The sequence below is a fragment of the Protopterus annectens genome, chromosome 4.part1 (genome assembly GCF_019279795.1).
Source record: "Protopterus annectens isolate FY-2018-M chromosome 4.part1, PAN1.0, whole genome shotgun sequence".
NCBI lineage: Eukaryota > Metazoa > Chordata > Ceratodontiformes > Protopteridae > Protopterus > Protopterus annectens.
In genome coordinates this window covers 162,010,716-162,026,009 of record NC_056734.1, presented here as the reverse complement: position 1 = coordinate 162,026,009, position 15,294 = coordinate 162,010,716, and positions in this window count along the sequence as shown.

Here is a 15,294-nt window from a genome sequence, read left to right as displayed (position 1 = left end):
CTTTGAAACCCACATTCAAAGAAAATGTATCTGCCCAGTGGCAGGGTAAGTTTACCTTTGAGCTGTTTTCAAATCATAGGCTCCTTGCACACATTTTTAGAACCATGCAAAAGTTCTTTGATTCGCCTTCCTGATTGTATTAATTATACTATATAATAATCAAATTATATCCCTTGTATAATACAGCGCCACTTGTTAGAGTGTGTTTTAAATTTATAGTTCTGAACAGTTTTCCTTTAAGCAATGAAACAAATCATATGAACCAATAATGACAAACTGTCCAATTCAGAATATTTCAACCATAAAGGGCCATTCAAACTTCTGTCATGCAATCCAGCAATATCAATCAATATGCAGAATCTCTGCAGAAGTAAAAGTCATCTGAATAATTCCACATTAAAGAGATCTGAACCTAATGAAGAGGTTGTTGCTAGAAAACTTTATATTTTAGTGTTTCATTTACAAATTCAGTGCCTGTTGCCCTTAAAGAATAAATTGCCTATGTTACATTAAAATAAATGGTAAGCTGGTATATTGTAATAGGGAATGGGTGGCAAGCTGAAAACAGGTTCATAGTTACTAGGCATCTCTTCCAAAGGAGGACATACTCAGGACTTCAGCACCCACCCCCTTCAAATACAAGTCAACATGCCGTGGGAGTATAACCTATAGCTCTGCATCAAGATGCAAGTTTTCTACCTGCTGTGCTACTTACACTGCTTTAAAACTCTATACCACAACTGTGTTACCATTTGCTAAATGAAACAGTTGCACATTTTAAGCAAACTTAGCATGAGCAGCAATAAACTTCTCTTCCCTTGAAGCTCACATTTCCTTGAAAACACACTTGAAAATAAATTCCACCTGCTAACTCTGCATTTCACTCTCTCTCGCACACACATACCTCAACCTCTTAGTGCAAGAAATCTGGACAAAGCCTAAAATAAATAGGGACAGATTATAAATATTGCTCTCATGAACTTAGAAAATTGCTAGAATAACAGGATTTGTGCTAGTTTGCATTTTTCTAAAGGATATAATGTATAAAACTCAAATGCCTGTCATTATTTAGCAACGTCAATCCTTTTTAGGAGGAATGTGGGGCAAAAATCTGGACATTCTGCAAAAACCTGGACAGCTGAAGGGTATGCTACCTCCCTCTTACACATATACATACACACACACACACACACACACACACACACACACACACACACACACACACAGACCCTCTCAATGTCTTAGCACAAGAAATCTGAACAAAGTCTGTTATAATGTTGGGAACAAAGACCTAAAACTGGGGACACATTTAGAAAGTTGCTACAGTAATAGGATTTGTATTGCAATATATTTTCTGAATGATATTATGTCTGAAACTAAGTGATTTTTCAAAAAACAAAACAGAATTTTTATGAAGAACAGACCAAAACCATAAGTCAAAAATCAGGACATTCTGTGAAAATATGTACAGTTGAGAGGTATGCACACATACATCCCCTACCTACTTAGAAAGTGGTTAGAACAACAAGTTTTGCATTAGTATGCATTTTCTGAAGGATATGAAGTCTAAAGCTCAAATGTCTGCCATTATTTTCTGACTTCAGTCCCCAATGATTTGCCAGAAAAACACAATTTTGTGAGAAACAAAACAAAAATATGAGGCAAAAATCTGGATAATTGCGAGTCAGGTGTGCTCTACTGGCAGTTGACATGTGCATTCATGTTATGTCGGGGTCTACTGTACCCTATTATACCATGTTTATAGCATGAGTGCACTCCTACACTCATTTATACCACAAGTGCTCTCCTACACTCATTTATAGCACGAGTGCACACCTACACTCATTTATAGCACGAGTGCACTTCTACACTCATTTATAGCACGCGTGCACTCCTACACTCATTTATAGCACGCGTGCACTCCTACACTCATTTATAGCACGAGTGCACTCCTACACTCATTTATAGCACGAGTGCACTCCTACACTCATTTATAGCACGAGTGCACTCCTACACTCATTTATAGCATGAGTGCACTCCTACACTCATTTATAGCATGAGTGCACTCCTACACTCATTTATAGCATGAGTGCACTCCTACACTCATTTATAGCGTGAGTGCACTCCTACACTCTTTTATAGCATGAGTGCACTCCTACACTCATTTATAGCATGAGTGCACTCCTACACTCATTTATAGCATGAGTGCACTCCTACACTCTTTTATAGCATGAGTGCACTCCTACACTCATTTATAGCATGAGTGCACTCCTACACTCATGCTCTGACAGCTCATGGTCAGGTGCATGAGTCAGCAGAAGCACAAGCACAACCCTGAGCCATTTGCTGCATTGCATGCACTCCACACAGTCTACCCCCACAAAGTGTTGTGCTATCAGCAGAGACACTGACATTGCAAATCATGGAGCAGATTTAGTTTATCTGGCAGGAGAGAATCAGAGCACAAGCTGTGGGCAAGCTGACAGATATTGATGCAATGAGGGAAGACAATTGTAGGTGCAGAGTAGCTGTTCCGTTCTTGGGCCCAAACTGCATTTTTTGTCAGTATGTGTAAACAATTTAGTTAAAGCAGAAGTAGATTACAGGGCAAATGGATCCTTTATAAATGAAGCTTTGGAGTCAAGCGATGTTCTTACACACATCAGGTAATACCGCTATCAGGACACATACATATTACTCAAGATGTCTCAGCTTATAATGACTTTAATAATTACGGAGTGCGTATTTTTCTGGTTACATTTACTAATTTTGTCACGTTAATATCAATTAAGCAGACAAGCAGTTTTGATGACTCATTTTCTGCAGCATTATTTTGCCCCATGCCTTTAATAGCACTCAACTTCTTTAGCCCAAGAATCGGACAAAGGCCCAATATACACGACAATTTTTAATTACTATTTTTAATTCACTTAGAAAGTTAACAGAACAGTAGGTTTTACATCAACCTGTACTTTGAAGATTATGTATGGAAATTTAATGTCTGGCTTCATTGGTGACAATCTTCAGTGATTTACCAAAAATATAATTTTTTTTTTTACGAGGAGCATGACAAAAATATAGAACTGTTGAAAGCGATGCACCAGATAAACTGCCCAAAGCTAAATTACCAGGCTGTATTTCATAAGAGGTGGTGGAGAGATGCTCTCCCAGACTCTGAAAGTGTTATGATTAATTTACATAAGAAAAAAATGTTCACTTTTGTCAGTCACTGTTAATAGCCATTAGCGATGTCACAGGTTACAAATAAGAAAGATATACTTTCTAGTGCCCATTCAGAATCACTCTAGCATTGCTTCGGGACTGAGAGGGATTCAGGCAGCTAGAGGACCGCACTTTTCAGGTTTAGTGCTGCAAGATGATGCACTTTAAATGATGCTAAGAGAGGCAGACATCTCTCCCATTTAACTCTCCTAACTAGTAAAAAGAGCTTGTCAGAAAATAAATATGTTCTAGTGTCAGCAATTCTCTTCATGACACAAGCTCTGTCCTATCATCCCATCACCTTCCCTGTGTATAAGGTAAGGGACAATAATCACATAAATCACAGGTGTAGTGGGCACCTTCTACTGCCGTCATGAAAAAGCACCTCTTACAAACTTCTAAGTTGTTAAAACAGAATATCTGCTGGCATAGGGCCTAATTTACTCTTAGGTAAAATAGTATTCCTACTTACAAACACCATATGAAAGAAATAATAAACCCGACTATGCAGACAGCAATTTGTACCTGTTCAGCCCAATTCATTTTCCACTGAGAAAACAATTTATGACGTACAACCCCCACCTTACCCACCACACTCCAACCTCCACTTACTTACAGACACACACACACACCTACTTCGTACATACACACATACACACCCCTACCTACTTCTTACATCCACAGACTCCTAGCCTACAATGGGCTATAACTGGAGTGACTTCCCCAGGGGGTGAGGGCAAAGTAGCTGCTGCACTTGGCGTTGATGGACGTGGTGAAAAGATCGCAGCAAGGCTGGCCCCATTTTTGGAAGATCTCTTCTGCAACTTCTTGTTTCAGGGACCACTTGTGAGGCAACAGAATCACTCTGCTGAGTTTGTCCACTATCACATTGGATTTTCATGGGATGTGCATTGCTATCAGAAAACGTTGAGAAGAGACAGCCCATTACCACATCCATAGTGCCTCTCGACATTGGGGGTACGATTTGGTTCCTCCCTGTTTGTTTATGTACCACACTACTGACATGTTGTCTGTTTGAATTGCAATAGTTACCACTGGGAGAGAGTCCTGGAATGTTTGCAATGCATAAAGTACCACTCTCATCTCTAGGACATTGATATGCAAGTGGTTCTCATGTTCTTGCCATAACCCTTGAACAGTCATTCCCAGATAATGCCCCCCCCCCTAATCTGGGAAGCATCCGTGGTCAGTACAGCTGTCGGTTGCAACACTACAAATGGGCGGCCTAAGAACAACTGGTTCGTTTGAAGCCACCAGAGAAAATCCTTCTTGCATGACTCCATGATAATTATCTGATGTGACACTGTGCTGCTGCCATGGTACCCAAAACTGGTAACAAAGACCTTGCCTGAACTTTTCTTTTTGATATAAAGCTCCTGATTTGATGGTCTAGGGAATGAATTCTCTCGGGGGTAAGTTTTGCCATCATTTCTTTTGAGTCCAACTCTGTGCCTAAGAAAGTAATACACTGTGAAGGCAACACGGAAGATTTTTTGAAATTTATTGTAATGCCTAACCTGGAACAAAGAAATATGGTTTTGTCCCTTGCATGTTGTTGTAGATGCTTGGTGATGGTGGTCAGGAGCCAGTCATCTAGGTATGGAAACACACAGAATCCTAGACATCTCAAGTGACCAGTAACCACTGCCATGCATTTGGTGAACACTCTGTGGGGTTGTAGTGAGACCAAAGGGCAGGGCTCGAAATTGGTAATGACTGGCTTCCAGCCAAAATCGTGTCTCCTGGATTGCCTTTCCATCTTTATGTGGTAGTACGTGTCCTGGAGATCTATCAAGCACATCCAATCATCTTTCCCAAGAAAAGGGAATATAGACTGCAGTGTCACCATCTGGAATTTTGATTTCTTTACAGACCTGTTCAATCTGCTGAGATCCAAAATGGGTCTCCAGTCCCCTGTCTTTTTTGGAACTAAAAAGAACCTTGAGTAAGTTCCGGATCCAATCTGGTCTGTGGGGACATTTTGGATGACTCTTTTTTTCTAGCAACTTGTGTATCTCTAATGTTGCATAATCCCTCTGACCGGGTGGAATATCTGGAAAGGACTGATTTACAGGAGGGGGGTGAAAAGGGTATGTAATAACCTCTAGATATGATTGTTTGTACCAATTTGTCTTGAGTGATTGCTAGTCAGGCATTTGGGTACAGTGACAAGCATCCTCCAACTGCCTCCAGAGATGGACAGAAGGGCCTCCTTTCAGGAGCACTGGAAGGGCCTGCCAGAGAATATATCTCTGTCGCCTTGATTCTGTAGACCTCCTCTGCCATGAGGTAGGCGTCTTCCATTGCTACTTCCCCCTTTGCCCCTGGGTGAAGTGTCACCACGTGTGTCAGAAAAACCTTTTTGGGATTTGCGTAACCACATTTTTCCACCTTTCTGACCTTTGGGATAACGGCTAGTGGGGAATAGAAAAACAGACTCCTACGGCAGACCAAGTTTTACCTTTCTATTCACACCTGGTCAAAGTTTCTTTCACTTTTGGCCTAAAAAGGGATGAGACATCAAAGGGGGCATTAGTGAAGGAAGACTTGAAGGGTTTGGCAAAATTACATAAACACATCCAGGAATGTCTCCTTAAGGAGACTCCTGCATCTGCTGCCCTGCTTGCTCCATCAGCTGCATAAGAAATCAGTTGCGTGGAGGAGTTAACAACTGAGTTGAGGGTGGAGAGCTGAGAGGAAACTTTATCTGCGATCCCCAAAGCTACAGTACCCTGAATAGTATCTCCCAGCTCTTCTAGGAGATCTCTTTGAAGTCTTGTAAAATGGGTCAAGTAATTCAGTGAATGCAGTGTAAATGCTGCTGAAGAAAAGGCATGCTTTCCATACCTGTCCATAGTCTGTGACTATTTGGAGGATGGACAGAGGAAGAGGTCTCTGACAACTCCTTGGTGGCCGCTGCCACCACCATCACATCTACAGGGACACATTTGGTTAAAAAATTCCTTTTCTGAAGGAGCTGTGATGAATTTATTGGACTTCCATTGAACAGGCTCTACTGTAGAAGTACTGAGAAAGAAGTCCAATAATGTTCATCAACTGGTTGTAGACCTAGAGGGTGGAAGGTGGAGGGTGAAAAAGTCCAGTCTCCGGGTGCCAGGTCTCCTCCTCTGGGGTTAGGGTGGGGCCCCCCCTCTGTTTAAGGATCTCAAGGATATCAGCAAAGGAGATGTCCTTAGAGAGGGACCATGGAGACCCTTTTGAATCATCCAGGTCAGTATCTGAAGTGACAGATTCATCAGGGGAGTCTACGTGCTTCCTCTTGCACAGTCTCTTTTGAGGGACTTCCTCAGAGAGGTACTCTGGTGAAGTTTTGGAAGAGATGATGCTGCCTGCAGGGGCTTCCTGGGGTTCCGGGTCTCTACGCTGGGGGGGAGTGAGGTGATGTTGAGACCAACACAGGTGCCTGGGAGGGAAGAGAATCTGGGCCAGAGAGTGGAGCTGTCTGGGGGGACAGCACTCTCTCCATCAGCTCAAAAGCCCCCTTGCCTCACTCCAAAGAGGTCCTCAGCTCCAAACAGACAGAGGACCGACCTCGAGGCAGATGCAGGAGCTGAGCTCAACCTCTCCGAGGCACTGAGGTGTAGAGTTGGATCAGGCAACTGTCCATGCCGACTTCCCTTCCCAGACCCGATAGGTGAACGTCGGCTCCTAGACTCCTCGAAATCCAATGGAAGCATGGAAGTCAGAGCAGATGTCGGAACCAATGAACCTAAAGGAGGTCTCGGCTCTGACACCTCCACTACTATCAGACCCAAGATCTCTGGTTTCAAAACCACAAGTGGGGTTGGAGGAGGAATTGAGGTTGTGAATGATGCTTTGGATGGTTCCGATTCTTTTGGGGCTGGATTCGATAACATTTTTGTCAGTGCCAGTGTTCGGAGCAGTCTCTTCAACACTTGCTCCATGTCATCATCAGATAAGCTCCTGGAGGAATGGGAGGATAATGAAGGAGATCTTGCCCTTTTCAATATGGGTGATCTCAATATGGGAGTAACCGGCTCCAAGATCAGAGACCATCTCCTAGTCAGCAACTCTGTCGGCTCCGAGGTCACAGATGGAGCCAAAGAGGTAGATCTTGATTTGTCGGAGCCAACAGCCCTTGGTTCTGAGACGACCACTTTTTTAGGTGGCTCCAAGGCTGGAGCTGAGACAGCAGATCTTTTGCTCACTTTTTCAGTTTTGGAAGAAGGAGGAGATGATGATTTGGAGCTCTGGGATCCCTCTGAAGCTTTGGAGAAGGGAACCTCTAATAAGCCCCTAACTATGAGCTTATTTTTGTACTCTAGTAGAACCCTGCTACTTAATCAATGACAAATGGTACATGGGTCTTGTAAATGGAGGGCACCAAGGCAATAAACACAGCTAGTGTGCCCATCAGTAATTGACATTTTTTGATTACACTGATCACATTTTTTTGAACCCGGACTGCCTAGGCTCTTTCTGCTCCTTTTGATCTTTAGACACACTACAGGTTTTAAGGAAAAAACACTATAAATAAAAATAATAAGTAATTCTAATTTAAGTTTCAAAAAATAGGCTATGAAACTACAAGCCTAAAGACTGACTAGATTAACAAAATTTTCAAGGAAATATATTCACACTGGAAAACAACGAGTTCAAACAGGTAATAACTATTCTACTAAGCTATAAAAAACACCGCACACAAGTAGTTATACCTAAATGCTATTAAAGACGCCAATAATATTGAAGGAGGAATCCTCTAAGTAAAACAGATTCTCCTAACAATCCAGGGAAGGCAAACACACACAAGGGAAGGGGAGCGGCCCTCTAAGTTAAACGGGCTGCTAAGAGCCCTTTAACTTAAACGGGTCTCGCAACAATGGGGAAGCTCTCTAAAAAAAATGAGCTTGTGGAAGACAGATGGGCCTGACAAATGGAGGGGTTAAAGTTTACTAACTAAACAAGTGAACAAGTAAACAACACTAGAAACCAGACACACATGACAGAAAAATGGTTTGACAAAAGTTTTCTCTGAGAAAGTTAAAAACTATGACAGAAATATATAACAATAAAAACTACTTAGCAAATGAGCCAGCCATCGCTTGAGTGGCAAACGAGATCTGGGTAATCATCCCTAAGCATCACGGGATAGGGGTTAGCCTCAAGCCAGTGGAAGCTCTCGAGCTTTTGTATTAGGCCGAGTTGGAACTGGTGCTCGGTTCTGAACCCAACCAGCAAGAATTAAGGAAAGATAGGACAACATAACATCTGGTATTTTAAATTCTGTATGTGGACATGGGACGACTACTAGAACTGGGTTAATATATACAATGAAATGACTCCTGAATAATGGTTGACAATGCTCAGCATGTGATAACTCATATTATTTAAAAGTTTCCATCTCAGTTTTCATATATCACACAAATGAGGATGTAATGATGGACTTGTAGGGGTCAGACAATATCCATTGCAATTGTAAAATGAGTTTGAAAAACAGAGTACTCTGATATTCCTCCACTAGTGTATGCAATATATACCATGCAGTATAAATAACCTTCCTGTGCTGACCTGATTGCACAAACTGACAAAAATTAATATGTGGTCGGAACCTTTAAAAGTAAACTATCACCATTTAAATATGGAAGATGCATTTCTACCCCCCCCCCACACACACACACACTGCTTATTCATAATCACAAACAATAAAAACAAATACAAACTAAACCATTCTTATGATAATCAAATCCTAAAGTCTAGACTTCAGAGCTGCATGAGTACCTTTCCTGATAGATTCCAGTGACAAAAAATCTGAACATGAATCAAACATGACAGCAACAATGGAATTTTACCTATGAAATCCTATGGGAAGCCAGCAGCCTCCCATTTCTGATATGAAAATCTATTACTGCACCACGTAAAATAATTTAAACATCTCTCAATAGCTTCATACCAAGTAAAAGCAGTTAGGCAACTCTTTATAGGTGTCGGTAACTGATTTTGGAATGAGTTAGCCACAGTAATCTATTGCTGCTTGATTGTACTGTACCACTTTGTTTAGTTTCTTAGGAAACACAAAATGGAAATTAAAGAGCCATCTTATTTTCTGTTTCAGGATTAGTGTATAGGAACATGTGGCTGTCAATGAATTAAATATATTCCTACTTCATCCATTTGTCAGAATTACTTTAATTTAGCAACCTTTCTCTTGAATCCTGTGTGGGAAATAAGTTGGTATTTGTGAACTTTAATACTCTTTTTTTTTTTCAACAACATTTCTTTCAGTTTGCTCTTGAGTTGACATTATTCATTTTTTCCAACAATGTTTCCTCCAGTTTGATGTGCGCAGACATTTATCGCTTTTGCACACAACAGTATTGTGATTTCAGGAACACTGCTTATCTATCACATACAAGAAATAAGATGGAATAATTGAATATTTTTGTTCTTTCATTAACAGAGTTTTCAGACTTCAGTACTAGGTCTGAATATCAGTGTGACAAATCTAACTTTTATTTAGGAAACTTGATGCAGAAGAAATAGCCTGCAACCAATGCTAGAGGCTGGCAAGGACAGAAGTAATGCAATGGCAAATATAAAAATGCTCACTGAAACTACTATGAATAGCAATAACTTTTTCAAAGTGCTGAAATATAAGATAAATACAACTCGGCACTCTAAAAATCCACTGCCAATCATTAGCGGACTGGAGTTCTGCTGTGACGACCCCTAACCAGGAAAAGCCAAAAGACATTACAAGTTACTATGTCATGAAAGTTGCTGACATGCAATAATGGCTTTAGAGATTGTTGTCTTATTTTTACAACATTAAAATCATATTAGTCCTTTAGTGTGAGGTGTATTTACAACAAAATAAGATAATTATATAATTCCTGTAAAAAGTACTTCAGTGTACAGCACAAATACAGCTGCACATTTCATAAGCACAGTAAGGCAAATGTGCAGATGTTAATGCACTCCTATGGACTTGTAATGTATTCATCCTTTGGACTCATGCTTCACAACATATGGAGAAAGAGACAGGACAGCCATTATAACAATAATCATGAAGCAGTAAGGTTTAAGATTTCTAGGTCAGAAAAAAGGCTTTAGACAAAATACTTGTTGCTGGGATGTTAAGGGAGATGATTTTGATAAATTAAGTGGCAACATACAAGACAACATAAAAGTCTGGCAACGGACAGAAAAAGTTGATTGTTTATTTATTGCCTTCCTTGTTTGCCTCCCCATAGCTGACAATCAACTCCCAAGAGCTCGTCTCCTCATTTGCCAGGTTTACCAGACCCACCTAAGCCTCCCCTGGGCTCTACCTAACTCCCTGAGGAGACTGAGGACACTGGTGTAACTTTGCTGCCAGAGACAGAGAGCTTCTCACTTATGCTCTAACTTTCCCTTTCCCACTGCATGGGGTGAAGAACAATGGGATGGACTGTCCCACTGCCACACCTCCATGTTGACTCAGACAGTGTCCTTCTCCTATTCTCCCCCCCCTGCAACATGTCTCTGGCCTCAACCAAGGATTAGCCATGAGGTGCATCTGAGTATACATCCTTCCATCCCTCCCTATCAGATTCTTAAGCTATTAATCAAACCTGGGTCACCTTGGCCATAGTCAGGATTTTGCACCTCTATGCCATGTCCCCGGCTAGAAAACTTTGGTTAATTACTGAACTATATACAAAGCAGAAGATGGGGAATGTATAGAAGCATATATGGAAACAAAAAGAGAAAAAAGTAGGAGAAAATATCTGTCATGGGTTAACCTAAAGGTAAAGAACACTATTAGTACAAAAAATGCATGTATAGCAAAATGAAAGTAGAGGATAGGGCCAAAAGGGACCATGACAGAGAAAGACAGAGAGACTTAAATTAATTAAAAGGAATTATTGGAGATCAAATATAAAGAAAGAGATGCAGAAAGTACCACATAATGTTGGTGGGAATGATAATAATGATGTTTTTAAGGAACAGACAAGAGTTTGGTTTTTGCAATGGACAGAAAGTGAATGAGGTAATGACTGCCCGTTATCAAGGAAATAGGTTAACATGATTATTTTTCTACTTCGATATTTATAGAAGTGAAGGTTAACAGAGATCCTATTTTAGTAGGTAAATGTATATTTTGTGGAGACCAGTAGACAGATTGTGAGGAAGGAATTAATGGAATAGCTGAGCATGCTTAAGGAAGGTAACATACAGTATATAGCTTGATTGTGTGCACTGTAGAGCGTTAAAAAAACAGAGCTGCTTTATCACTGAGGATCTTAGTGGTCTGTTCAATTTGCTATCAGTGAGGGAGAGGTTATCTAAAGAATGGGGAGTTTTTGTGGTACTACTGTATTAAAAGTGGTCATGGATGGATCTGGGTAAAACTGACTGGTTTGTATATGTACACTGACAAAAGTTAAGAATAAAATCTAAAGAAAGAGACTGGAATTACATATGATGAAAAATGGCTTCATGAACTTATTGCAGCATGGGCTTTCTAAAGGGTTAGTACATCAAACTAAGTCATTTTTAATGACTGCATTACAAGGAAATTGTCTAAGATTCAGTCAGAGGATATGGTATCTCTAGATTGTAGTATAGAAATTGATTCTGTACCACATAGAATCATCATCATCTTTCTGCTGTTCCCATTAGAGGTTGCCACAGCGGATCATCTGTTTCCATCTCTTCCTGTCCTCTGCATCTTGCTCTGTCACACCAACCACCTGCATATCCTCTCTCACCACATCCATAAACCTTATTTTAGGCCTTCCTCTTTTCCAGTTACCTGGTAACTTCATCCTTAGCATCTTTTTCCCAATATACTCAGCATCCCTCCTCAACACATGTCCAAACCAATGTAGTCTTGCCTCTCTGGCTTTGTCACCAAACCTTCCAACCTGGGCTGACCCTCTAATATACTTAATCCTAATCCTGTCCACCCTTGCCACACCCAGTGCAAATCTTAACATCTTTAACTCTGCCACATCGAGCTCTAACTCCTGCCTTTTTGTCAATGCCACTGCCTCCAACCCATATAACATAGCTGGTCTCACTACCCTCTTGTAGACCTTCCCTTTCACTCTTACTGGTACACTTCTGTCACAAATCACTCCTGACACTCTTCTCCACCCACTCCATCCTGCCTGTACTCTCTTCTTCCCCTCTCTTCCACACTCACCATTACTCTGAACTATTGAGCCCAAGTATTTAAACTCATCCACCTTCACCACCTCTACTCCTTGCATCCTCACCATTCCTCTATCCTCCCTCTCATTCACACACACATATTCTGTCTTAGTCCTGCTGACCGTAAATTGAAGGGTATAAGAGCTTGTGACACAATGAATGGTAAATTAGAAGCTGAATGTATTTGAGAGCTTTCAGGGTAGTTGTGATGGATGAATTATTTTAAATTAAGATATATGATTAGCAGAGTTCATCAAGGATTGATATTAGATTTTATTTTAACAGTTTATCATGTGAAGTCTGGAGAATAATATTCTTTAAATACTTGTTGAAGACTCATAACTTAGTGTCATGATTCTCAATGAACATTTTGTTTATTACTCAGACAACTGAACTGGCCCTTCTTGGATCCCTTTCAGACACAATCCAGGGCTACAAGGACAAAGGCAAATGCAACATATATAAGGCAGATGCAGCATATATATGGACAGTTAACTGTAGCCAATCGACCAGGCATATTTTTACAGAAAAACAGAGTACCCAAGGGAAACTCGTGCAGACATGGGGGAAATATAGGTTCACAGAGGCAAATTAAGAGACTTCAGAGGTAGGCAAGTGGATGGCAGCTAGTGTTATATGCTAAGAAGTGTAAGACTGTATATTTTAGGACACATAATCTGTGGGTTATGTATGTCTTAAATGGGTTAACATTAGAAAACCTTAGAAGAATGATTTAGGTGCCCAGATTGCTCCAAGAATTAATCACAATAGTTATCTTCAAGAGCTGTGGAATATAGGGCTATATTATAAGGGGTATAATTCTAGGGATAAGGTGGTTATTTTACCATTATACAATGCCTTGGTGAGACCTCAGTTTCAGTATTATATATAGTATTGGAGACTACATGCAGAAAAGAGACTAAGAGAAAGAATATACAGAGAAGTATGAATAAGTATGTTAAGATTTTTGGAAAATTGTTGTTGTAGAAAAATACTAAGATAATTGGACAGTTAGAGAAAAGAAAAGGTAAGGGAGATATTTCCACACCCAGCTAATAAGAAGGAAGTAGATAAGTTAGACATTGCATTATATTATAGCAAAGGAGATGGCATAATGGTTAAGATGTTTACCTTAAAAACACAAGCTACAGGGTTTGATTCTCATATAGAGTAATTGGCTAGGCTTAAAATGACCCACAAGGGCAGTTAGCCCAGTACTAATCTACGAACATTAAATGCAACAGGGCATATATCTATGAACTAGCTTGACAGAAGAAGACTACTGTCTAACTAGTCTGCCATTTTCAATTCCTTAACATTCCACCACTCTGTCCTAACTACTTTATCTGTTTCATGCCTGCTTCATACCCTATTGAATCCATCTATGGATTCCCAATCCACCACTTTTTCACTTTTTCTGTTAGCCCATTTGATGAGTCTTCAAACCCCTGTGTGAAAAAGTAGCTTTGGCAATCTAGGGAGTAATTAGTCCCTACAATCTGCTGCTGCACAGACAAATGGTAGGTGCCAAAGCCATGGCTTAAAACTCAATGCTAAGAAATGTATAATAGTACCCTTTAGGACGTCAGCTACCCCTGGAAGCTACCTCATTGATATCATACCCCTAAAAGTAGAACAAGAAGTCACATGTTTGAGTACGTATGGAGATACTAACCTGGCTTTTGACCAACGTGTGTCTAAGGTACTAAGGAAATCATTCTGTGTTGCTCAACTTATAAATAACAACATGGCACCTAGGTCCAAGGAAGTCATTGTTCCACTGTTTTTGGTCCTTATCGGGCCCATCATTGAGTACAATTTCCTCTTTGGTATGTACCTGACCAAGCACATGCAACAACTGGAACATCCACAGACGTTCCTCACAAAAAGAATACAAGGCATAAACAGCATGTCCTATGCAAACCGCTCTAAAGCCTTATTTCTATAGCCTATATCCTACAAAACTGCTGAGAGGTAATTTATGCCCAGCATACAAGACATCCTTGGATCCCACTCTCATGGACCTTTTACATGTCTGTAAAAGTAATAGTATCAGAATTACTCAATTTAGGTATTAAATCTTTGCTTATGACATAAATAGGACACATTGAAGGGACAGGTATGTGTCTCAGAGAACTCCACTTCTCTGGACCAGGCTTCCCATCTGTGTGAAGCAGAGCTCTTCCCTAAACCTGTTCACTAGAAACCTGGGCCAGTGGACAGGTAATCAAAAATATACCCCACATCTAGCATTTAGGTCTCTAATGGATAAAAGCAGCCTGTAAATCTTGCCCTAGCTTACATATACCCCTTAAAATAACCTTTAAGGCACATAAACTTGCAGAATACAATTGGGGTACTTGGCTAGGCTTATAAAGGCGTATAAAGGTTGTTAGCCTAGTATGCACCTATGGACCTATGCCCCTTCCTTTCCCTTCTGCTCTTTCTGTTCATAATAATCTCTTATTATGTCCCTGACATGATACTGTTCACCACTATCATGTTCACCCTGTCTATTATTGTTTCCACTCAGAAGGAATATAGGTCATCTAGCCTCCTGTCACATTCCTTTCCTCTTCATCTCATGGATCTTTCTGGTAGCTTTCCTCTGAAGTCCTTCTAGCAATCTGTTGTCCTGTTCCTTATATGGCCGCTAGAAATACTTGCAATATTCATAAGTTCATATGGTTGTACTAGACTAATGAACACCAGGGTCTTTACAAGCCTAGCCAAGCAGCCCAACCCAGTTATGCCTCTAGTTTCTTGGATGCCTATATGCTGGAGCATGTTAGTAAGGAGGCAGCTAGGGATTATGTGGGAGGTATGTTAGTTGGGGAATAATTTAATTACTGTCAACCTCCACCCATCAGAGAC